Consider the following 24,239-nt stretch of genomic DNA (forward strand, 5'->3'; position numbering starts at 1 on the left):
TTATGTTCTGAAGCCTGGATCCCCTTAATTTGACAACAAAATAAATAAATAAAATGTCGATCTCAGTAAATAAAATGTCGTAGGCTAAAATGAACGGCACACCTAGTAAATGGCCTGATGACTTTAACAATGAACAGATCAATACAAAAAAAATATGGTAGATAGCATATTTGTCATGGAATGGCTATCACCAAAGGCAGCGATGGTTTGGGGCTGTCTTTTCCAGAGACTATGACTTTTGGTGATACTCTGGGTTAACAAAAAAAAAAAAAAAAAAAAGGCGCCGTGATCCTACGTCCTAGCCTAACGGTTTAACGTGGTGTGGAAACTGGATCAAATCAAAGGAGGCTAAAATAGCCTAAGGGCCGGACAAAGAGTACGGTAGTGCAAAACACATGTGGACCACCGTCAAGATCCGGATTTAAGACGCGTACTGCGTGTGGGGTTCAACATAGTATCACAATCATCAGTTCGCCATGGTTTCAATAAGCGTGTGCAGTTTTGCGATTTTGCTCTCGCAGCCACCTTCGAGTGTACCCCACCTGAACAACCCCAGGTAAGTGTCAGTAGAATAATGACCTCCATCAAGAAGGTTTGCTTCACAAATCCTCCCGCAACTACATTTTACTTATCAGATTTTGAAGATAGACTATCGCTGACATATATTGACTCATTACACTTCCGTAGGAGAATCATAAAAACAGAAGAAACTGGTAAAAATGCTTTCCTTAACAATCAAAACCATATACACAAATGTTCATCTTTAGATCACTCTCAATGTAATTATTAAAAAAAAGTAGCGTCAGCTCAATCCTTGTCGTCATTTATAGGTTGATCCAGAAATCAATGATGACAGGTCAACTCCATCACCAAGTCTGCTTTGCAAGGAGGTTGTAAATTTCGAAGAAGTAGTCAATTTAACAACTTTGACAACTGTAGATCCGCAGGTGTATGGGGTGCCGGACTATTCTTGGGTAACGCCTCTACCACCGTCCAGCGAATGGCTTTCGGCCCACCCCCAACCCTCAACATCATCTGGAGTAACAGTCAGAATTTCACTTCACAAGGGCACTTTTTCAAGTATTCTGATCAGTAAAAAAGAAAGGTTGATTCTTAAAAATATTGAAAACGTTTGTATTTAATTATATTCATTTTTGTAAGAAAAATAATTCTCTGAAGTCGTGTACAGGAGTGTTTTACAGAGTCAAACATCTGCATCAAGATGTGCGGCTTGCCTGGTGGAGCAAAAGAACACTCATTGGGAACGGTTGGAATTTGTTTTTTTGCAACTGTGTGTAACTTATTGAGTATGGGAGAAGATTTTAAATTATTGCATTTGTGTATTTTTAACGTATAAGGCGAAAAACATTGTTATTTCTGTTGTTGGGGGTTCTAATACAGGGGTGTTTTACAGAGGCAAACGTCTACATCACGGTGCGTCAATTGTCAGCTGGAGGCTAATCGACAACGCATTCGTGAAGTAAGACTAGACGAGTTTTTAGAGGTAATAATCGATTTTGATCTTATATTGTTAACCACTGTAGACTGGATAGTTTTAACACTCCTCAATATAGAGATTTCTACCAAACACTGTAGCTTCTATACCTAACAAAGTTTAGAATTAACACAACCTTATGATTTTCCCCTGTCGATTTTCTTAAAATTTTCAGGACAAAATATTTGTACAATTTCTGCCTCGTTAAAGTTTTTTTTCAGCATTGGGGGGGAGGGGGGGGGGGTAACCAGGCCGGGTACGATCTGGTGGACACCTTAACAGTTGTCCAACAGACAAGGACTGAGCTGCGGGACGTCTTGTGGTTGTCCAATTATTTATTGGAAGACGTCAGCGTGACCTCCAGTTCCCTTGACCTCGTACCTGCTTTCTGGGAAAATATACGAGGGACTTTAATAGAGGCGATTTTGGTTGCAGCAGGGGAACGGATGGGCGTCCCACGGAATGAGGGTGGTGATGCCGAGCTGTCACCGGGAAGAATGGTTAATTGTCACGTAAGTTTGGAAAATTTGCCGACGGTATTATTATGCTGCGGTCATATTTTATGTGGCCATTGTTCTCGAAGAGTTGTTAGATGTCCTTTTTGCAGAAAAGTAATTTTAGAAAGAAGAAATATGTATTATTAAAATTGCCGTGTTAATGTATATATATGTGTGTGTGTGTCTGTGTGTTTGTTTGCGCGCGAAACCGTCCCTTCCCCTCAGCTCCTTCGGCACGAGCCTCGACCCACAGCTGCGCCACTACTTTTGGCGCGTGCTGGAGTGGGGAGAGCACCTTTGGAGCCAAGAGCCAATCTACCTCACTCTTGTATCTACCCTCAACCAAGCACCAGCAGGACCACTTCCTCCTCCAAACCAAGGTACAGTCTAGCAGTTATTATACAGTAGGAACTTATCTTTACACTTGAGAAATTTAGCAAACACACACACACGCACCCACAGTGTTTATCTTATTGATGGTCAGCTTTAATAATCGTTTTTCACCTAGTATTTACCGATTTATTTAATTTATTTTTTATTCTTAACTAGACTTCTGCTTTTTCAATCTAGTTTTAATTTAAGAAATACGGTTGGAATAGTGTTCACATAACCTGTGCCACAAAGTCAATAATTTTTGCATTTTGTTTTTACCCGGTTGATGCTCAGATGATGTTCTACCGTGTTTAGTGAAATTAATTTATTTTCCCCTTCACTCTGATTAAACGAGCATTTTTTTAACTACACCTTTACTATTTTGTTAATCTAGTTTTAATCTCGTAATATAAACCCCGTTAGAATAGTGCCCATTCACAAAGCTAATATTTTTCACACATGTGGTCATGATAATTAATGTTTAGTGGATATGCCGGGAATTGAACCCGTCTCTCGCGCACCAAAGTTCAAGACACTAACCACTAGGCTAACATGATACCCATCACACATTAAAAAAAAAAAAAAAAAAAAAAAAAAAAAAAAATACATACCAATTACATACACAAACGTTAACACCCAATGCCATTACATATATTACACAACACCCACAAACCCTATCCATGAATTATAGCTTCGCTGTATCTTACAGATGGATCTACAAGCAAAACTTAGTGCGTGCGAGGTGGCTGAACAGATCCCTAAAATTCCAAACAGGGAGCCGGCGAAATTCACTGCAGCACGCAAAGTGCAAACCAAATTTAATAGACCCGCAATCCTCTAAGAGGTCACCACGGCTCAATGGGAGAAGCGGGTGACGTTTCTACCATCAAGATTTGTAGAAATACTAAACACGAAGGACCTAAGCGAGCTGAACTCATCCAAACTGTACAGTTTGAAATGTACCGGGTGTCCATAAATGAATATCGGGGTTTTAACGCTTTATAATATTAATTACATTAAACTTACAGTTATAAATGATATGTCACATGAAAGAGCAACTCAAACAGTTTTATTCGTTAGCACCAGTGCGCATGCGCGTGAAATGTTTACACCGCGATCCGCTAGAAAGCGGTAGTAGCAAAGATGGCGACTAGTGAACAGAAAGCGTTTTGTGTTTTGCAGTTTGCAAAGACTGAATCTGTAGTTACTGTGCAACGTGCGTTCCGCATTAAGTTCGGGTGTGATCCTCCAAGTGACAATAACATCCGTAGATGGTTTCATCAGTTTGAAGATACAGGCTGCCTTTGTAAAGGGAAGAGCACGGGACGACCAAGAGTTAGCGAAGAGGATGTTGAGCGAGTGAGAGAGTCGTTCACTCGTAGCCCAAAGAAATCAGTTCGGAAGGCTAGTCGTGAATTAGAAATTGCTAAGTCGACTGTTTGGAAAGTTTTAAGGAAACGATTGCAACTACGTCCTTATCGTTTACAGTTGTTACAGGCTCTAAAGCCTGCAGACCATGGTTTACGTGCCAACTTCGCTAACGTAATGCTGTTAAATGACGATGAAGATTTTCTAGATCATGTTGTTTTCAGTGATGAATCGACCTTTCACCTCAGTGGACATGTTAACACTCATAATGTGCGGATATGGGGCTCAAAAAATCCTCATGAGGTCGTACAAGTGCAACGAGACTCCCCTAAAATCAATGTTTTTTGTGCCGTATCCCGGCGGAAAGTTTACGGACCTTTCTTTTTTGGTGAAGCTACTGTTACTGGTACTTCTTACCTTGATACACTAGAGCAATGGCTCTTCCCTCAATTGGAACAATATGAACCAGAGAATTTCATTTTCCAGCAAGATGGCGCGCCACCTCACTGGCATAACGAAGTACGCGGTTGGTTGAACGTAACTTTACCCGACCGCTGGATTGGCCGCAAGGGACCCAATGACAGAGCTTGCTATGCGTGGCCTCCACGTTCACCCGACCTAACGCCATGCGATTTCTACCTTTGGGGTTTCATCAAGGATCGTGTGTATGTGCCTCCATTACCAGCTGACCTCCATGAATTACGAAACAGGATTGAAGCAGCTGTTGCAACAATTACTGAAGACACACTGCTCAACGTTTGGGAAGAACTCAGCTATAGACTTGATGTGTGCCGTGTGACAAATGGTGCTCACATAGAACACTTGTAAGCTTGTATATAAAACTGTTTGAGTTGCTCTTTCATGTGACATATCATTTATAACTGTAAGTTTAATGTAATTAATATTATAAAGAGTTAAAACCCCGATATTCATTTATGGACACCCGGTACAGGCTCAGTGGGATCATCCCCTAATTTTTTAATTTTTAAACACTAAATGTATATAGTTTTTAGTTTAGTAAAAGTGTGTGTGTCATATTTTTGTGTTTTTATTTCAGCCTATAACTCGCACCCTCAAAATAGGGAGGGGAGTATTGCATGGTATAATACTACTACCAGTTTCACTGGACTGTAGTATCTATACTATACAATACTCTAACCTGGGGGTGTCCTTCAGACACTCGGACAGTCCCAAACCCTGTCCTAAAGGGTGCGAAACATTTCAGACTAACAAAACATACCATACACTCAACTTCAAACATGTCAAGCATAAAATCACAAAACACCATCACATTACCTGCGCGCACGCCGCCATCACCGACACCATTACCAAACGCGGACTCCTATTAGCCCGGGGGCGGGCTCTATGGAAAGGGGAAATACACCTGAATACATGAAATACATTAACAGGGGCGTAGCTTATCAAATACTCGTTTCTGATTGGTTTCTGCTATACTCCGGCTTCTACTACTAACATCCATGAAAAAAAACAGAATCAATGTAAGTCACTGTTGACCTCCAAGTCACCTCAAGTCACCTCCAACACAGATGGTACGAACCACCTACTTAAAAAATACTAACAATTAGTTATCAATCAATATGCTGTTATTGCTGCCCTTTGAGCGCCAACTGCCGATATATCGGCGCTCGTCAGCGTTGCGAAAATGGCCACCCGCCGATATAACGACAAGTATATTTTATTCATTTACTGCTCAAATGAGACTAATGACAATGATAAAAATCATACCATTTGAAGCTACATTGAAGAGTTTCCCTACAAGAATATATATATTTTTTATAGTATACAAATATTTTTAACAGTTGGCATTCAAACTAACGGGAACGTTAATTTTATTGGCTCTGCCGATGATGAAAGAGACTACAACATCCAAAACCACCCATCCATTGGAGCTGCTCAGCTCCTGGCTGTAAAAGCCCTGGATTTTTTGACAACATTACGTACTACAGTTAAGACTTTACTGTAATGCAAAAAATATTTGCTACAATCAGTGTGAATAATAAGGCATTTACAATTTATATGTTTTGAGTTAACTTTGGAATTAGCTTATGATTCTGTTCCCAATCATTGTTACTTTCGTTATCGGTGTGAATGATATAATATGGACATAATTATGTAGTTTAATAAATTTATATAATTTCGTAATCCCTAATTTTAGAAAAGAAATTGCGATAAAACGGGAGCTTGTAGAGAGCTGGCAGGGGTCTCATTTTAAAGGTTTGTCATGCATTTTCATGAAAATTACTTGTTCTTAAATATGCGCTAAAGAGTTGTTAAGAATAAAATATTACATGTTTACATATTTCCCTTGAGATCAACATATGGACAATGTACTGTGTTTACCGCAAATGTACTGTGTCAACCACCATATACGATGTATCCAAGGGGGTACAATACAAAATATATAAGTTTTACAGATTCCCAAATAATATTGATCTTCGTCAGAAATGAGTGGACTCCATTGTAAAATCATACTAGGAGCCCAAGGCCAGTAGTGTGTTGTGTTCAAAAAACTTCCGTGAAGAAGATTTTGACAGAACATCTCTCGCTTGCATTCGGATAAGAGAAAATGGAATACCATCTTTGTTCCCCGACAATCCTACACAAGAAAAGGTCAAGAGGAAACCACCAAAAAGAATATGCACTTAATCTGCAAACTCAGCCTTTTGAAGAATCGCCGAGGAAGAAGAAGTTACGGCAAGAACTGAACAAGGTAAAAACCAATGTAGATGTATATAAAAAGAAAGTGAATAATTTGAACCAGAAACAAAGACGCATGTCGAAAAAAGTAGCAAACCTAGAAAATATAATTAAAGATCTACGTAGTAAAATAAATGTAGTATGTTAAATGTAAATAAATAAATGTCATGCAATTTACTAAGTTCATTGTCGAAAACATTAAGGTGTTAAATAAAACGATCCTTAAATAAAATTAAAAATCCATCTTTGAAAAAGGGGTATGATGACAGAATGAGAGCATTTGCATTTCTTATCACCAAAGGTATACCTACGTAAGAAAGGTATTCGATACTGCTCTACCACATCCAAGAACCTTAGGGGGCTGGTACAGCAGCATTAATGGTGACCCTGGATTTTCCTCTGAGGTTCTTAGGGCACTGAAAGATTACACTGAGAAAAGTAAAAGACCTTATCTTTGTTCACTGGTTATTGACCCTATGGCAATAAGGAAGCACTTAGAATGGGATGGTGATCCAAACAAGGAAGTCAAATGAAAACAGTGGGATGATGAGAAAAATGTACTACTTTGAATGAAGCTGTTAATTATAACTCGCAACTGAAATACTTCAAGACTCACACTAGGGGGGTCGGATGACTTTTCGGGTCAAAATTATGAAATTTTTTTTTTTAATCTAATTAAATTCCTTGTAGTTTTCTGCGCATTTTGATATGTAATTTACTTAATTCCGACTATTATTACCATAGTTACAAGCAAATATGTAAAGATATGCACTCACATTTTCCGGCCCTCAACGAGTAAAAACCATTCTCATACATATACTTTCGGAATTCTAACTCATGCAGGTGATATTACATTCTGTTGGGTTGGTAGTAAAGCTCTCTGTCTAGTGGTGTCTGTCTAGTGTCTGCTGCTACGATCATCTGTGATTGTTTTGTGTTGGTGTAAAACTTTTACAGTTTGTTTAGTGAGTGAATAACTTTTGTTTTTGAAGTATTTTCTTTCAAAATGCCTAGATTAAAACCTACTTTTAAAACTAGAGCTAAAGTGTTCACTGGCAGAAGAAATCCTGGTGGTAAAGTAAATAGTAGGCCTAATGTAGTTTCTGAAAACTTGCTTCTTGGGTTAGGCCTGGATCCTAGGCCTAGTTCTGATGCAACTCCTCAAAATCCACAAAATGTTGTGTTGCAAAAAGAGAGCTCCTCCAAGAGGAAGATTGGTCCTCAGATAAATAATTACAAACAGTATAAAGGGAGTTGTAGCTTTGAAGGAGGCTGTAATGATATTGTAAACCTTGGTAAAATAGAACTGTTGTTGAGTAAGATAGCGGTGTGTAATCGATGCGGAGGCTCGGTTTCAGTTTGTACTTCAAATCGTCAAGGACTCAGTGTAAATATTCATATCAAGTGTAATTCTTGTGCCTATGAAGTGAGTGAATACAATAGTAACAAACTGCAGGAATGTAAAGGTAAGACTGAGGTGAACATTAGGTTAGCCTATGCATTCCGCAGTATTGGCAAAGCTGACTATGCCGCTAAAGTAGTGTGTGGTATTATGAATTTACCTAGGCCTCCTGCCTTCAAATATTACACTAAAGTTTTGGGAAATGCTGCTAAAGAGGTATGTGATGCATCGATGAGAGAAGCTGCTGAGGAAGTAGTAGGTTTAGAAGAAAATGACAGCGATCGTGACATCACGGCAATCTTTGACGGGACATGGCAGAAACGAGGACACTCATCGTTGAATGGTGTTGTGAGTGCTATCAGCGGAGAAACCGGTAAAGTTATTGATGTGAAAATAATGAGCAAATATTGCAGATGCCGAGGAAGATTAGAACAACAACATGAGACTGGATGCACGGCTAATTATCAAGGTACAAGTGGGGGCATGGAAAGTCAAGGTATTCTAGAGATGTTCAGAGAATCCGAACGTAAGTATGGAATCCGGTATAAGTATTTTTTGGGTGATGGTGATAGTTCTGCATTTCCTAATGTTGTAAAAGAACAACCATATGGGCCTGAGTTTGAAATTATAAAAAGAGAGTGCGTTGGCCATGTACAGAAAAGAATGGGATCCCGATTGAGAACTCTGAAAAAGAAATGGGGAAAAACCAAGCTAGCGGACGGGAAAACTATTGGAGGTAAAGGGCGCCTAACACAATCAGTCATAAATGATATGCAGCTGTATTATGGACTTGCAATCCGCAGGAACATAACAAGTCTTGAAGCAATGAGAACCGCCATTTGGGCAGAATATTTTCATATGGTTTCTACCAACGAGCGTCCTGCTCATGGCCTTTGCCCGCGAACTGCCGACTCGTGGTGTAAATATCAGAAGGCTAAGATAAATGGGGAAGAGTATGATCACAGGCAGCACAACCATGTTGAACCCATTGTAATGGAACAAATTAGACCAATTTTCAAAAACTTGACTGATAGGACTTTGCTGGAAAAATGTTTACACGGGAAGACGCAGAACCCGAGCGAGTCCCTAAATAATGTTATATGGTCTAGAATCCCTAAGACAACATTTGTCATGAAAGAAACATTACAACTAGGAGTTCATGAAGCAATAGCCTGTTTCAACAAAGGCAATATAGTGAAATGTGAACTGCTACATAAGTTAGGTATTACTCCAGGAGGAAAGTGTGTCGAAGCCATGCGCGATCTCGATGAGAACCGTATCAAAAGAGCGGAGAAGGCGATTAGTGAAGTGGAAAAAAAGTGCCGACAGAAATTGACAGCTGCAAAGAGAAGACTGGAAGACACATATGAGGCACAGGAGGATCCTGACAATCCATCATATGGTCCAGGAATGCACTAAAGGTATGTCTAGTTTTCTCAAGTCGATTAAACGCCTTTTTCCGTAAATCATGTTTTTATTACTTTAGGTACACATAACTTTTAAACCAGTTAAGATATTTTAATAAATTTTTTTTTGTTTTGTTTGTTATAAAGTTATCTACATTTACAGCACAGCATATTTGTCAGAACCAATTTTTTGTACTTTAAAAAAATTGCAGAAAATATTTTTTTTTCATTTTTTTTTAGCGTTAAAATAAAAATTTATAATTTTGTTAAAAACAATTTTTATTTAATTTGCTGTGCTCTATTATTAGAAAAAGATGTCCTGATTACAGAGAAAAAAACTGCATCTTGCTATCTTTAATGGTTTCAAAGTTATGTGTACCGAAAGTTACATAAATTTGCATGTAAGAGATAGGGTAATCCGACTCCCCTCAAAAGAAAACAGTCACAATATTTTGATGAGGTTAATGAAGAGCTTAAGTGTAATCCTGATAAAGTTGTAAAGCAAATGGATTTTGCAGACAAATACTCCCTAGTTGAGCAAGAGGAAATTCAAAGTGCTCACTGGAGTCATTCTCAAGTAACAGTGCCCAAGTAGCATAACAATGTTGTTTCAATGTTGTTGTCAACATTTAATCAACATTAATTTAATATTGCCCCAATATTGATCAACGTGGTAACAATATTGTTACAACGTTTTCGTGAAACAAAATACATTGTCTTGACAATGTTGTCTTAATATTTTTCAACGTTGTTTCAATGTTGTTTTCAACATTTAAACAACATTCATTCAATATTGCCCAAATATTGATCAATGTGGTAACAATATTGTTACAACGTTTTCGTGAAACAAAATACATTGTCTTGACAATGTTGTCTTAATATTTTTCAATGTTGTTTCAATGTTGTTTTCAACATTTAAACAACATTCATTCAATATTGCCCAAATATTGATCAATGTGGTAACAATATTGTTACAACGTTTTCGTGAAACAAAATACATTGTCTTGACAATGTTGTCTTAATATTTTTCAACGTTGTTTCAATGTTATATGGAAATATTAAGACAATTTTGAAAAAAATGTAGAAATAATCAATTAACAATATTTTGTTAACATTAACAGTATTTTGATTATTGTTTTTACAACATTGTTAAAGTATTTTTGTATCGGCTGTATTATCCTGTCAACATTAAGCTAATATTTTAAAAAATTCACAAAATAATTGTTAAACAATCTAAGTATTCAAAATACTTCGGCCTGCATAAATGCATAACAAAAATGTCAAAACAATAAAAACTCATTTTAGGTAATACTCTATTGACTGACAAAACTATTATTAATATATTATTTTATTCCTGAATAACAGTAGGCTATGCTATTTCATAAAATCTGCAAAAAGTATTTCTGTGGAATATTGTTGACATAAGTTATGTATATTTATTTCAAGAAAAAGGTAAAAAATAACGTCACAATTTAAAAATATATTGTTTATTCTTTCACAAAGCCCAAAATATACATTTTTTATAGAAGGTCAAATCACAAAAGAGACCAAAAAACCAAGTGAACAAAATATTCTTATAATATATCAAATCTGTAAACTAAAGTAAATCACTTAAAAGATTTAAAAATTAATAACTGTAGGCTCAATGTAAAGGCCTAGTGATTGTTGAAAAGTGTTTATATCTTCGCTGACATCTCCATAGGCCCGATTCTCTTCGACTGTAGCGGCATCCTTCCCTTTCCTAAAAAAAAGTCTTTGTGTCAAGTTTATTTTTTTGCATGGGAATTGGGAGTATCTGAAAGTATAGAACAAGAACAGCTGCTATTTCATGTTGTTGAGGGTTGGATCACAGAAAACGTACTACTATAACCCAAAATGCCAACCGCATGGTATAAAGCATTAAGCGGTTTGAGAGAGCTTTGCCTGTCAATCCGTAGGCAGCGCCACCAGTGTTGCCATGCAATAGCATAGCAACGCTGGTGGCGCTGCCTACGGATTGACAGGCAAAGCTCTCTCAAAACACTTAATGCTTTTTACCATGCGGTTGGCATTCTGGGTTATAGTAGTACGTTTTCTGAGGTTGGATAGAGCTTATGAAGTACATCAGGCATGTTTGATCTATGTTCCATGCTCTCACGGCCGCACAATTTTTATTTCAGCTAATACTGCGGTTTCATTGTGGACGAAATGAGAGTAAAAAAATTTAAAAAAATATAAAACCTAACCGTCATAAACTAACATAACTAACCAAACTTGCTAATAATATAAAAAGAGATATAAGATAATACCCCCGCCGCAGCAAACCTGCAGACTAAGCGAATTTCAACTTGTCTGATTACATTGTTACTAAAATATTTCCATATATAAGACATATTTATTCTCAATTTAAATAACATTAGATTTAACGAGTGCTTAGGTTTGCTGCTACAGGGAAGGTAAAAAGTGTTTTTCGACCATAAGTCAATAGTATAGGATGAAATAAATAAATTTGCCAAATTTTATCAATATATATCCATAAACAAGTAAACCACAACAGTTTCATTTTCTCCATAAGAATAACATGGGAATTTTAAATTTGCACTTTTTTGAATTTTCTCCGTAACCATTAGGCATACAACAATGCTTCAATATACTAAATTATTTACTTTTTTAAGCTCTACAAAATGGTTGCGAAAAAAATTCCAAAATTTTATGTTTTTAGGGTCAAAAATGGGAAGAACCCATTTTTACCCCATAAAACCCCCCATAAACCCCTGTTCCCATGGTCCGATCATGCTGGTTCGCAAACTCGTTCAAATAAATGTAGGTTTACACGTTTATACCAAATTTCATCAAAATCGGATAATTTTGTTCGAGTTATCGTGCTGACGGACACACACACATATATATATATATAAATATATATGAATTTGAACGGATGGTGTTTTTGGCCTCTGGGGACATCAAAATGAAAAAGTAAATCGGTCCCGAGTCCAGGTCTTACCATGAGACCTACGGTAATAGCTTATTCCCTATATGGGGAAATTCGCTAAAAATCTAATGAAGGTTAACTACCTATTCGAAAAAATTGTTCTGTTCATAAAATAAAATTATAAATGCCTCAATTTCTAACAAAAAATGAAGTAATCACATTCTAAGCAAAATCTTTAACAAAAAGTTAGTGTCACCGGAGGGATTCAAACTGGATAACTCCTAGACATCGTTTGAGTACTCTATCCACTACACAACATCGATAGTTGAACTTCGTATCGTTGCGCTAATGGTGTTCTCTCAAGAGAAGAGAGTGACGTCAGACCATGACAGCCAATAGAATGTTCTCATTTCGTCCGTATTGAAAACCGCAGCTGAAATAAAAATTGTGCCTCATGGCCCACTTTAATAACTATTTTAAGGTTAAACGTAGCCTTGGAGATTGTTAATGGTTTGCAAGGTCTGTAATTTAAATACTCCCTTTTCCACTATTTTCTCCACTGTCAAAAAAATTTTGCATATTACCATTGACTAAATTGTTGAATAGGGCCTACTTGTATTAATAGCCAAATATAATACAAGACCTATATTAACCTATATTATGTATGAAAGGCATGTATTTAAAAATTTAGTTAGGCAGAGATAGAGTCAGAAGAGAGTATAAAGGCTTATTTATTTACTCTTATACAAGCTTCAAATTATCTAGAAATATTTTAATATTGCTATTTATTGCCTTATTTTTAGTTAATGAAAACAAAAACTCAACATAAACAATGCGGTAGGCTGTTGTAAATTTAGTCATTCGAGGAACGATTTCCTAAACATACAACAAAACCAAAATCTATTTATTGCCATTATATCAAACCGTATATAGGCCTACCAATATATTTTTCAAACCGGTAGTCAATATATTTCTTGGCTACCGTACTTCAAACATTAGGTGTCAGAATCTAACTTAATTTTTTTTTTTTTTTTTAGTGAAATGATCAAATTTGTTTAATCTTTTTAAGAGGGTGAGCAAATTTTCGTACAAAAACGCCATGTACTATCGGTTCAATAACGAAATACTAAGTATATTTATATTATTTCGGACCAAATAGGCTCGATTCAATTTGAATGAATACATATAATGAACACTGTTACCGTACCGCGACGGTACGGAGTGCTGCCATCGGTGTTCGAGGTGCAGTGGATAGTGTTCGACTCATAATCAAATACTTATCAGATCGAATCCCACCGGTGACACTAACATTTTGTCAAAGATTTTGCTTAGAATGTGATTACTTCTTAACTGTACATCTTTTTTTAGAATTTGAGGCATTTAAGTTATAATTTTATGAACAGAACAATTTTTTTGATAGTAAACCTTCATTTGATTTTTTCATTAACAGCATGTTTGGTTAGTTAGGTTAGATTATGATATGATTATTAGTTTTTAGACAAAAAAGTGCTCACCTTGATAGCCTACCTAGTTTTTACCATCTGGTTAGCCTACTTTACTAATCGATCTTGGCTGAGATTACCTACAACGTAGCTTCATCAGACACAACACTCCCTATGATTATAAATACATGTTTTGTGATTTGATTAATCTAGTCAAACGATAGGCCTAGCCATACAATATGATATAAAGCATTATTAATATTTAGACAATTACATGAATTGATACTGTCATGAAAGCTTGAAAAGCACAAGTCAGTCATACAACAGTAAAATATGATACATTAAAGCAAAATAAGTTAATAAGTTCATTGTACTAAAAACCAAATAAGAGTACTGATAGCTATATTTTAGAAAAACATCATGCAAGATTAATAGAGCTAAAGTCCGCTTTGAAAAATCTTTAAGTCTGTAAAAGGGCCTTACAATACAATCAACCATGCATACATCACATTCTTAAAACTATCTAGGCTAACATGCTGAGCTGACAGAGGAAATAATTGAAAAGGTCAATTACCTGTAGCTTCAAAGGATGTTAGAAACTTGGTCAGTTTTGTGTAGAGTCTACTGATTTTATTTTGACCTCGTGCCCCATGGTTTTATACGTGCCTGCGTGCCTGTGAAGAATGAGAGTGTTTAAGTTAAGGGATTTTTGTATTTATGTAACTTAAGACACCTGCAAAAATGTACAGGTTGATTACTGTTTGAATTAGGCTTTAATTACTGTGCCATATTCATAAGCAGTGTGACTAAGTTAAAACAAACAAATAAGAATAGCCTATATAAAGTACAGCAAACCTTGATTGGAACAGAACAAGTTAGGCCTACCAACAAATTAATGTAAGTTAGTTAGGGGTCCTGTTAGAGAGAACATTCATTATTATTGATGATTTTACGATCTTAGTTTTGGTTAACGAAAACAAAAACTCAACATAAACAATGCGGTAGGCTATTATAATATTAAAGAGTAATTTAATGGTACCTATGAACTAAAATAACACAACCCAACTACACTAATGTAAAGTGATGATGTTAACGACTGATATTTTAGTTTAAAATATCTTTTTAGTCTAACTTATAACTGATATTAGGCTACTGTAGTTGTAATGGTAAGTTAGTGGTTGAAATTAACTTAGTAACTTAACCCTCCAAGTGTCTCTACTTTTGGTCTTAATGTTCGCCCATTTATTGCGCAATCGCAGGGTTTTATTAAAATGTATCTTAGAAACTTAAAAACAATGTAAAGTATACCTACTGTTTTATATATCATTTTGTTTAGAAAATTATGGGCTTCAAGGTAGGCCCTAACATATAAAACATTACAAAACAAATTTTCAACAATTTTTGTGGGGTTAACATTTCTCAAAAATTATGAAATAGGCTAAACTTAAATGAAAAAAAATTATGTTTGCGCTCAATAAGTTGTTATAATTTATCGGTCTACAAATATTTTAAAATAGCCACTTTGTTCAGAATTTTATGAGGATTCCAAAAATATAATAATATAAGGAAGTAGATTTGCAAATAAATAAGTTAAGTTATGGTCAAAAAACCGATTTCAGTACATAGCGTTTAGCTAAGAATGCATAGCCATACCATAGCTAGGAATCTGGCTGATAATTTACATCAATATCACTACCTACTTCTTCAGGATCATCAACCAGCCCTTCAAAATCACTTAAATCTTCTTATAATGCGCCACGTATATCACTACTTTTGATTTTAACACTAAAACAATGATACCCTAAACGTAATAAAACACATCAGTCATCGGTGCGAGGTTAACCAAGCTGTTTACAAATACGCACGTCAGCTGTCTGCTACAATATTTTCGAAACTAAAATGAAGAAACAGACATCAGGAGAAAGCTCTGAATCTGCTGAAAAAAATAAATACCTAACTCGATCCAGTTCAATCCGATTCAGACAGTCCCAGAGCCGTCGCCGTAAACAGTGTTTGTGAGTCGCAAAAGCGACACATAACACCACAGCGGGTGTGTTATGAGTCGCTTTTACGACACATAACACTCGGAGGGTTAAGGTAGAGCCTATCGTAAAATCAATTTAGGCCCTAGCATAAAAGTTATTTTAGGTTTTAAATAACATACCGGTATTGTTATTCTGCCTCAAGCCTGTGAAGAATGTGTGTTTATGTAAGTGCTTTTTGTATGCAAGAGACAAGCAAAAATGTACAGGTTGGTTACTGTTCGAGTTAAGTTCAAATTACTGCCATAACTTAATCATAAGCAGTGTTAAGTCATAACAAACATAAGAATAGCCTATAAGTTAAAGTACAGCAACCTTGACCGGTACAGAACAAGTTACTGTAGGCCTGCTACCAACGAATTAAATAAGTTAAGGCTAAGTTAGTTAGGTACCTATGAACTAAAATAACACAGATACCCAACTAAAGTGATACGGTAATGTTAACAACTGATCTTTCAGTTTTAAAATAATTTTAGTATAAGCTTAACTTTTTACTGTTAAGGCTACTGTAAGTAGTTGTAATGGCTTAACTTTTTACTGTTAAGGCTACTGTAAGTAGTTGTAATGGTAGGTTAAGCTACTTAACTTTAGAGGTCGAAATTAGCGAAATTAGTGTAGTAAAATCGATCAATGCAGGCCCTAGCATTAAAATTATTCTTGGGATTAAATAACTTATTAAGTTGTTCCGCTTATAAAAAGGCCAACGGTAACTTAATGTAAGTTAGGCCTAGGCATACTTTAAATTTACGAATTATTGACCAATTCATAGGATAATTAAATTGTAGCCTACTTTGAAGTTGTAAATTGGCTTTGGTATGTAACTTAAGTTTAGGTAAAATAATATTGATATCCTAGGCTATGTCAAAGGTTAAACTGCAATAGCAAAACAGGAAAACGCATTTTCGTCTAAATTAAGGTTAGGTAAAAAAGATGTGAGATGATTCAAGCCTTGGAGATGATTAACTTATAACTTCAATTTTCTGGGCAGCATTCACAATGATCTCAATGATTAGGCTTGGTTTTACTTTTTCTTTCAGCATTCAAATGAGTTTTTTTTTGTTTGCTTATAAAAATATTAGCCTTATATAGGCCTAACTTATTTAGCCTACATAGCCTTGCATACTATCACACTTACATATTTTATTTGTGTGTTAACAATCAATCTTAGCAGTTGGTACTGCATTTGTAGGTTAAAAGATTTTAATAAATTAGGCTTGGCTCTATTAAGTTACGACTAGAGTGCAAGCCTAGCCTACTTTGATATGTAACTATGAATGCAAAACTTAACTTGATAACAAGATGCACTTACCTTAAAGCTGGTATCTCAAGTTGACCACCATTAAAAAACTGTATTCAGCCGTAAATAATTGTATTATTATACATCAGAATCTCAAAGCAAAGGGAAAAATACAATCATTGCAACATGGTGTGAAGAAAGTGAAATAAAAATTACGAGATTGAGACTAGGACTAGAGATGATTGATTGAAATGAAAGATGCTCTGGCTGTGGCTGGAGCTACCGAGTGCCGATTATGGAAGTTGAGATGATGAGATGAAGAAGATGGATGCTACCATTGCTACCATGCTAGATGCTAGCTAATAGATAGATCCATCCGCGCGCGTTTTAATGGCGCGCACAAGAAAATAGTTCTAATTTAAATTGAAGATATTTTTGTTTCTACCCGTTTGGGTAGAATTTTTATTTTAGTATTTTGTTTTTAGCATCAACCTTATTCCCTTTATTACTTAATAAAAGCCTAGTTTCTATTTATTTTGATTTTCAGGATGAGCTGAGTCCATAAACAGTTTTCAATCTTATTAATGTTGTTTCAATGTTGAAATAAAAATTATTTCAACATTATTCAATATTGACAACAATGTTTTCAATAAATGTTGATCAATGTTGGGAAAATAATGTGTTAATGTTGAAATAATGTTTTTTCAACATTAATCAATATTATCAAACAATATTTTCATAAAACGTTGATCAATGTTGGGAAAATCTTGCTTCAACATTAAAACAATATTCTCAGAACAATATTGTTGACAATGTTAAGCAACATTATTTCAACATTTTAACAATATTGTGTTGCTACTTGGGTGTTTACAAGTTGTGTGTTTCACAAGGACAGTGTACTTTCTTTTGCTGTTATTACTGACGATTTGGATCATTCCAAGTATTCAGTTTGGGTATTTTTAAAAGAAATCCTTAGGCAGGAAATCCTTAAACCTGGTAGCCTATTTCTGTCGCTCCCGTCCCTGGGGTGGTGTAGCTTTATATGTAAATAATCAACTTAACTGTAAACCTCTTGATCTGGGAAAATTGAACCCTCTAATAATGCCTCTTTATTAACAACCTCTTTATTAATAAACCTCATGCTGCTTTAGAAAAATGAACTCCCTATAGGCACTAATTCCTGTTTTGATAAGTTAATTATTTTATTTTAAATTACATTATTTTTCAGATTCCCATTACATATTTCGTCTAAGATCGGGTTTTCAGACCTCAAATCATCAATGTACAGAGCGAGACGGAGTAGAATGGAAGGAATTCCCGAGAGTTTGGCTATGTTGGCAGATTTTCTAGCAAATCCCAACAATTCTCTTTATTCCAAATCTATGAAGGCTAATTAATTTTTACACGTAAAATTTTTACTTGGGCTCCGTTGTTGATGAAGAGAGGGCTACGTCATTACTCTTTAGCTCAAGCCTGTTCTTCGAACAGACCACGACGATTACTGAGTTGCACTTAGATGGTACATTCAAGATCAGACCAACCGTTCCCCCTTCAAGACAACTAATGACAGTGATGCCAGTTAATTTAAATAAGGTTGGTAGAACATTACCTACTTGTGTTAAATTATTCATAATTCAATTTTATACATGTATTCCGAACAACACGTAAAATTATACACGTAAGACGATTCTTTGAAGTAGCATATTAATAATATAGATTAAATGAATTGGACTATTTCATGTTATAATATTAGTTTATTCAAGGTAAGAGCCTATTTTTATTGGTAAGAGTATTGCCCATATTTAATAATGGGATCATTATTGAAAACAGAAATTATGTTAGTTTCTGTTATTGATATTACCATTTATTATTATTACTACTATTACTATTATTATTATTATTATTATTATTATTACCATTTATTTATATAATTTTTATTCTGTTATATCTTTATGTCCCCAAGGTAATGTGTCAATTCTATTTTCACATACAATAATGATTTTTCCCATCTTCTCTATTAGTTACTAACAATAGGAAGTCTACTTGAACCCCCTATAGGCACTAATTCCTGTTTAGTTAAGTTAATTATTTTATTTTAAATTACCTTATTTTTCAGATTTTCATTACATATTTCGTCTAGGATCGGGTTCTCAGACCTCAAATCATCAATGCACAGAGCGAGGCGGAGTAGAATGGAAGGAATTCCCGAGAGTTTGGCTATGTTGGCAGATTTTCTAGCAAATCCCAACAATTCTCTTTATTCCAAATCTATGGAAGGCGATGATTTTTACTTGGGCTCCGTTGTTGATGAAGAGAGGGCTACGTCATTACTCTTTGGCTCAAGCCTGTTCCTCGAGCAGACCACGACGATTACTGAGTTGCACTTAGATGGTACATTCAAGATCAGGCCAACCGTTCCCCCTTCAAGACAACTAATGGCAGTGATGCCAGTTAATTTAAATAAGGTTGGTAGAACATTACCTACTTATGTTAAATTATTCATAATTTAGTTTTGTACATGTATTCCGAACAATGCGTAAAATTATACACGTAAGACGATCCTTTGAAGATGCGTATTAATAATATAGTTTAAATAAATTGAACTATTTCATGTTATAATATTAGTTTATTTAAGGTAAGAGCCTATTTTAAAACAAATAATGGGATCATTATTGAAAACAGAAAGTATGTTATAGTTACTGTTATCGATGGTTCCACCAAATAGTATGCAAACTAATGAATTGGTTTTAGAACCAATTCCATATCAATAATTTATATGCACTTTTAAATTGTATTTTTAAGTTATAACCACTTTTTCAGGCTTATCCTATACTATACGTTTTGATGGAACTGAAAAGTAATGCATCATACCGCAGTGTCTTCAATTACATGAAACAGAATTGGCCACTTATCAGGCCAAGGGTGGTGATTACAGATTCTGAAAGAAGTCTGCTAGACTCTGTGACACAAGCGTACCCCAAAGCAGCTGTAGTCGGCTGCTGGTACCACTCGGCAAATGTAAGTAACAAAGCCAAATACAAACAAAGCCCAAAACAAAATTATCTTTATACCGACCGGAAAACATAAAAATTTCATGTGTGTATGGGTCTCTCTCTCTCTCTCTCTCTCTCTCTCTCTCTATCTCTCTCTCTCTCTCTCTCTCTCTCTCTCTCTCTCTCTCTCGCAATTTTCCGTCTTATTCTGAGGATTGACCTTAAATTTACTGCGGCGAGGCTATTTATTTGTTTCGTGTTGTTACCAACAACATTTAGTAATAACAACTATTCTACTTAAACAGGCAATGAGAAGAAAGACCAGAAAACTAGGCCTTACGAACCTTTTCAATCGAATTCCAGCTGCTAAGAAGGCAGTGCACATAACTATGGCGTTACTACCTCTCCTGCCACAAGATGAAATAGAGAGGGGTTCCAATGAAGTAAGAGATTTCGTGGAACGAAACGGTCTGACTGAAGAGCTGCAAACGTATTTAAATTACGTTCGTCGCACGTGGATAGAAGGTGAATAGCATCGCGGTTATACTTTTTAACAGTGTATTTGTTTGATTTTGTATACGTATTTATATTTTAATGGAGATTTTCCTTTGAAAACAATATTATAATTTCATCTAGATATATAAATTCAAACAAATGAATACATTAACACCAATGGAAAACAGAAAATGAATCCGTATATTGTTCGTTTATTTTTATTATTATGTCTTGTGTTTTAAGATATGCTTTGGGTTTATTTAATATTAAAAAAAGTAAGTAGATAAATAATAAGATCATCAAACACACCGACAATTTTATTGTGCTTAACGCCATATTCTTACGCACCAACGATGGACTACGTCAATTTCCATTATTCAGAAAATCATGAATAAAATGACAGGCAAAAGTAAGATACAAGTTTCGTTGTTCGATATAGTGTTTAATTAGATATAATTGTGGAGAATTGCTGCCAATTTCATTAATTTTACAGGTGTTGGGGCTGCATACTTGTCTGTGTTCAGACATATCCGGCAAACCAACAACGATCAAGAGGCGTATTATCTGTTGTTCAGAAAAATGTGCCATGCCCATCTAAATGTTTGGGTTTTTATTGGTAAAAAGATATTAATAGATTTATCTACCGATTACTACCAACATTTTACAATTTCAGTATTAAAAAATACAATAAATGCTACGATAAAACAAAATTACTGGGTTAGTCGATTTTGAAATAAGTAATAACAAATACACATTACTATTTGTTAACAAAAATGCAACACAAAAGGTTTTTGACTATTCTATATGATGTATTTTCTAACTCATACAAAAGGTCCAACAGAACCAGCTAAAACCTGTCAGTGTGCTAACATGAAACGTGTTTTGGTTCTTACTCTGCTGCATTAACAAAAACTGCATATTTAAAGTGAAAATTTTTCATCTTCCAATTAGATTATGATACACGTATCTCAATAACTCAGTATTGTAAATTTACAAATGGATAAATATTATTTTTGCAAAATGCGATTTGAACAAAGTATAAATGTTTTTACAGAACACCTAAAACGAGTTGAGCACTCTTACAGACAAGACTATTTGAGGGGGACAATGGAGGCCACGTCCCAACGAGAATACGTACATATATGTAGGTACGTATTTGGCACAAGATATCAACGTTGCTAGGGCAACAGATCAGATCGTTCGGGGCCAATATTCCGTTTTGGATTTTCTTCTCGCTGTAAGCCACTGTGTCCACGAGACTATGGAAATTGCTACGCCCATTGATGTAGATGGCGACATTGATGAACTAGACGACGACGACGACATCGTAGAAGCTCCACAAATAGATTGTGGATGAAGCAGAGGTGCATCTCCCCCGACAAAACATTTCCAAACCCATCTAGCTCCCAGTCAGTATCAAACTCAACACATTCAACAAGAAACATCACTTGATCACAACTTGACTCCTATTGCTTCGGGGCGTTAATGCCTACGCACTTGATGAGACCCGAAAGAAGAAAGTGCCCATTCATACCGCCTATACCGCAAGAAAAACTGAAACACGAACATACACACATACATACACTAAACAACACCTAACACTTGTGTGATGGGGTTAACACACAATTTTCTTTTAGAGTGACCATGCTTTTGAAACTCTTGTTCGTGGAGGATGCAAGCATTGACTGTTGTTGTATTAATAGTCAAAGATGCAAGTCATTAGCCAGATTCCACATGGTGCCTCGGCCAAAGGGCTAGCTCCGAATAAAAGTTGTGTCTACCCCCCCCCCCCCACACAAAAACAAGTACAGTTTTGTCAAAATTGCCAGGCCAGAACTCTGCCGTGCTAAGCACAAACGGGGTATCTGCAATTTTTTGCTATATTGAGATATTGATAACTAGTAAATCAGCCTAATTTTATCCATCAGTTACTAAGGTATTTTGGCCATAACAACAAATAATCTATATATATAAAAGAGGAACTATGTATGTATGTATGTGTGTATGAATATACGTTATGGACTCCGAAACCGCTCGACAGATTGTAATGAAACTTTCAGGCATCATAACAACAAATAATTTCCTTTAAAATACTATTTTTTAGTTAGTCGTATCTGCAAGAATGACATGTTTTATTAGGGGATTTTAGCTGTAATTAACATTCACTAAGCAATAAAAGTCGCATCTGCTGAGGATACGACTTATTCCCTTATTAATACGCAAATACAACATTTGTATCTTAGGAAAGTACAAGTTGCCACATTTTTGCTTTAGTATGTTGGTTTAGTATGGCAACATTCTCACATGTTTGTAATTCAAATTGTAGTTGCAAGCAAGCTGAGCTTAGCTGTATGTTACGGTACTGATTAACCTCAAAAACTTTATTGATGTTATTTTTTTTTGTAACCGTGAGTTACTCAGTCTCTAAAATATAAGTTTTAGGCACATACCTTGATGATGACGGGTACACTTCCATTTCTATTGGCACAAAACAAACGAATGAAAATATCGATTATTCTATTGTTTCATTCGATATATAGTTTGGCTAGTTAGGTTAAGTTAACCTTACCTAACTAACCAAACGATATATCTAATTAAACAATCGAATAATCAATATTACTCATTCGGTTGTTTGTGCCAACAGATATGGAAGTGTACCCATGATGACTAAAAAGTGATTTAATAAATAATGTAGTCAATCATAATGACTGGGAGGAGAAAACTAATGGTCAGTTTTTGTCCGGAGACAAAAGTTTGTGAGTGTTGAAGGTTATGATGATGCCACTTCTGATACAGCAACTTTTGGATGTGATGAATCTGTAGAAAGTAATAATCTAACATTAAATACATTTTTAGTCCAAAGCGGCGGTTCTTTTAATAAAACAGCTACAGCCCAATATTTTGTGGTAAATGAATTGGACGGTTCATTAACACCTCTAGTTACTTCAGACTCCATCACAGAAGATATTAATTTGGGCATATCAATTGACAATGATCCTACCATTGAAAATGTAATAGGCCTAGTGCCATTTGGAGTTAACAATGTAGATCTAGAAGTAAATAACTCGACTCCTACGGTAACAGAGTCATACTCAGTTGAAAGTGCCACTAGCTTGTTAACAATTAACACCGAATCCGTAGCTGAGCTTAATAAATGACATTAATATAGTAGTCCTAGAAGAAGCGAAGTTGCTAAGCTAAATATCTCATTTTTAAAGCAAGGCATTGAAGAGTGTGAACAGTGTGAACTTTTTAATTTACATGGCCAAACTAAAGAAAATTTGCAGGAGGACTGTGAAGTTTGCAACATTTTGGACACTCATATTAAAAAGGCTGATGCAGCAAGGGCAGAATATAAAAATGACTCAGATAAATGATGACGGATATCAGATTTATTTATTCAGATGATATGGAGAAAGTAATAATGCTACCAAGGTGATCTATTATTGATTATTGGTTATGTTCCCTTAAAAAATATTAATAAGATTCAAAATATTGTGATTATCTATTCAAGATAGTTAAGGAAATTTAATAAATAACGAAAATGTAAAGACTATCGTGTATTTAAAATTGAAAACGAATTTTCAATAATTTATTAATAAATTATTTTTTATTAATGTAAACATTATTTTTGATTGATTGATTTTTTAAACACAATTGATTGAATTAAAAATTATTTTATATTTAATAATAAAAATGTACTGGTTGTATTTAGTAAAGAAAATGGACCTTGGTTTGAAGCAAAAGATATAGTAGCTGAAATAAAACTGATTTTAAAAACATTATGTAGTAAGGGTGTCTATCAGACACCTTTGAAAATAAATTAAAAAACATGATTTTTATAAATGAATCATGGTTATA

General features: G+C 35.2%; 1 long non-coding RNA gene across 1 annotated transcript; it reads right to left on the reverse strand.

Annotated features, from left to right (window-relative positions):
- Positions 1–10,729: 10,729 nt before the first annotated feature.
- LOC128987818 (uncharacterized) lies at positions 10,730–17,234 on the reverse strand. Its single transcript, XR_008490286.1, has 3 exons — positions 16,963–17,234; positions 14,186–14,285; positions 10,730–10,999 (listed from the first exon to the last, which is right to left on the reverse strand). It is a non-coding gene; the product is annotated as an uncharacterized LOC128987818 (long non-coding RNA).
- Between the last annotated feature and the right edge of the window lie 7,005 nt (positions 17,235–24,239).

Source organism: Macrosteles quadrilineatus, unplaced genomic scaffold (genome assembly GCF_028750875.1).
Source record: "Macrosteles quadrilineatus isolate MER2022 unplaced genomic scaffold, UCM_ALF_1.0 Scaffold_2__2_contigs__length_208266976, whole genome shotgun sequence".
Taxonomy (NCBI): domain Eukaryota; kingdom Metazoa; phylum Arthropoda; class Insecta; order Hemiptera; family Cicadellidae; genus Macrosteles; species Macrosteles quadrilineatus.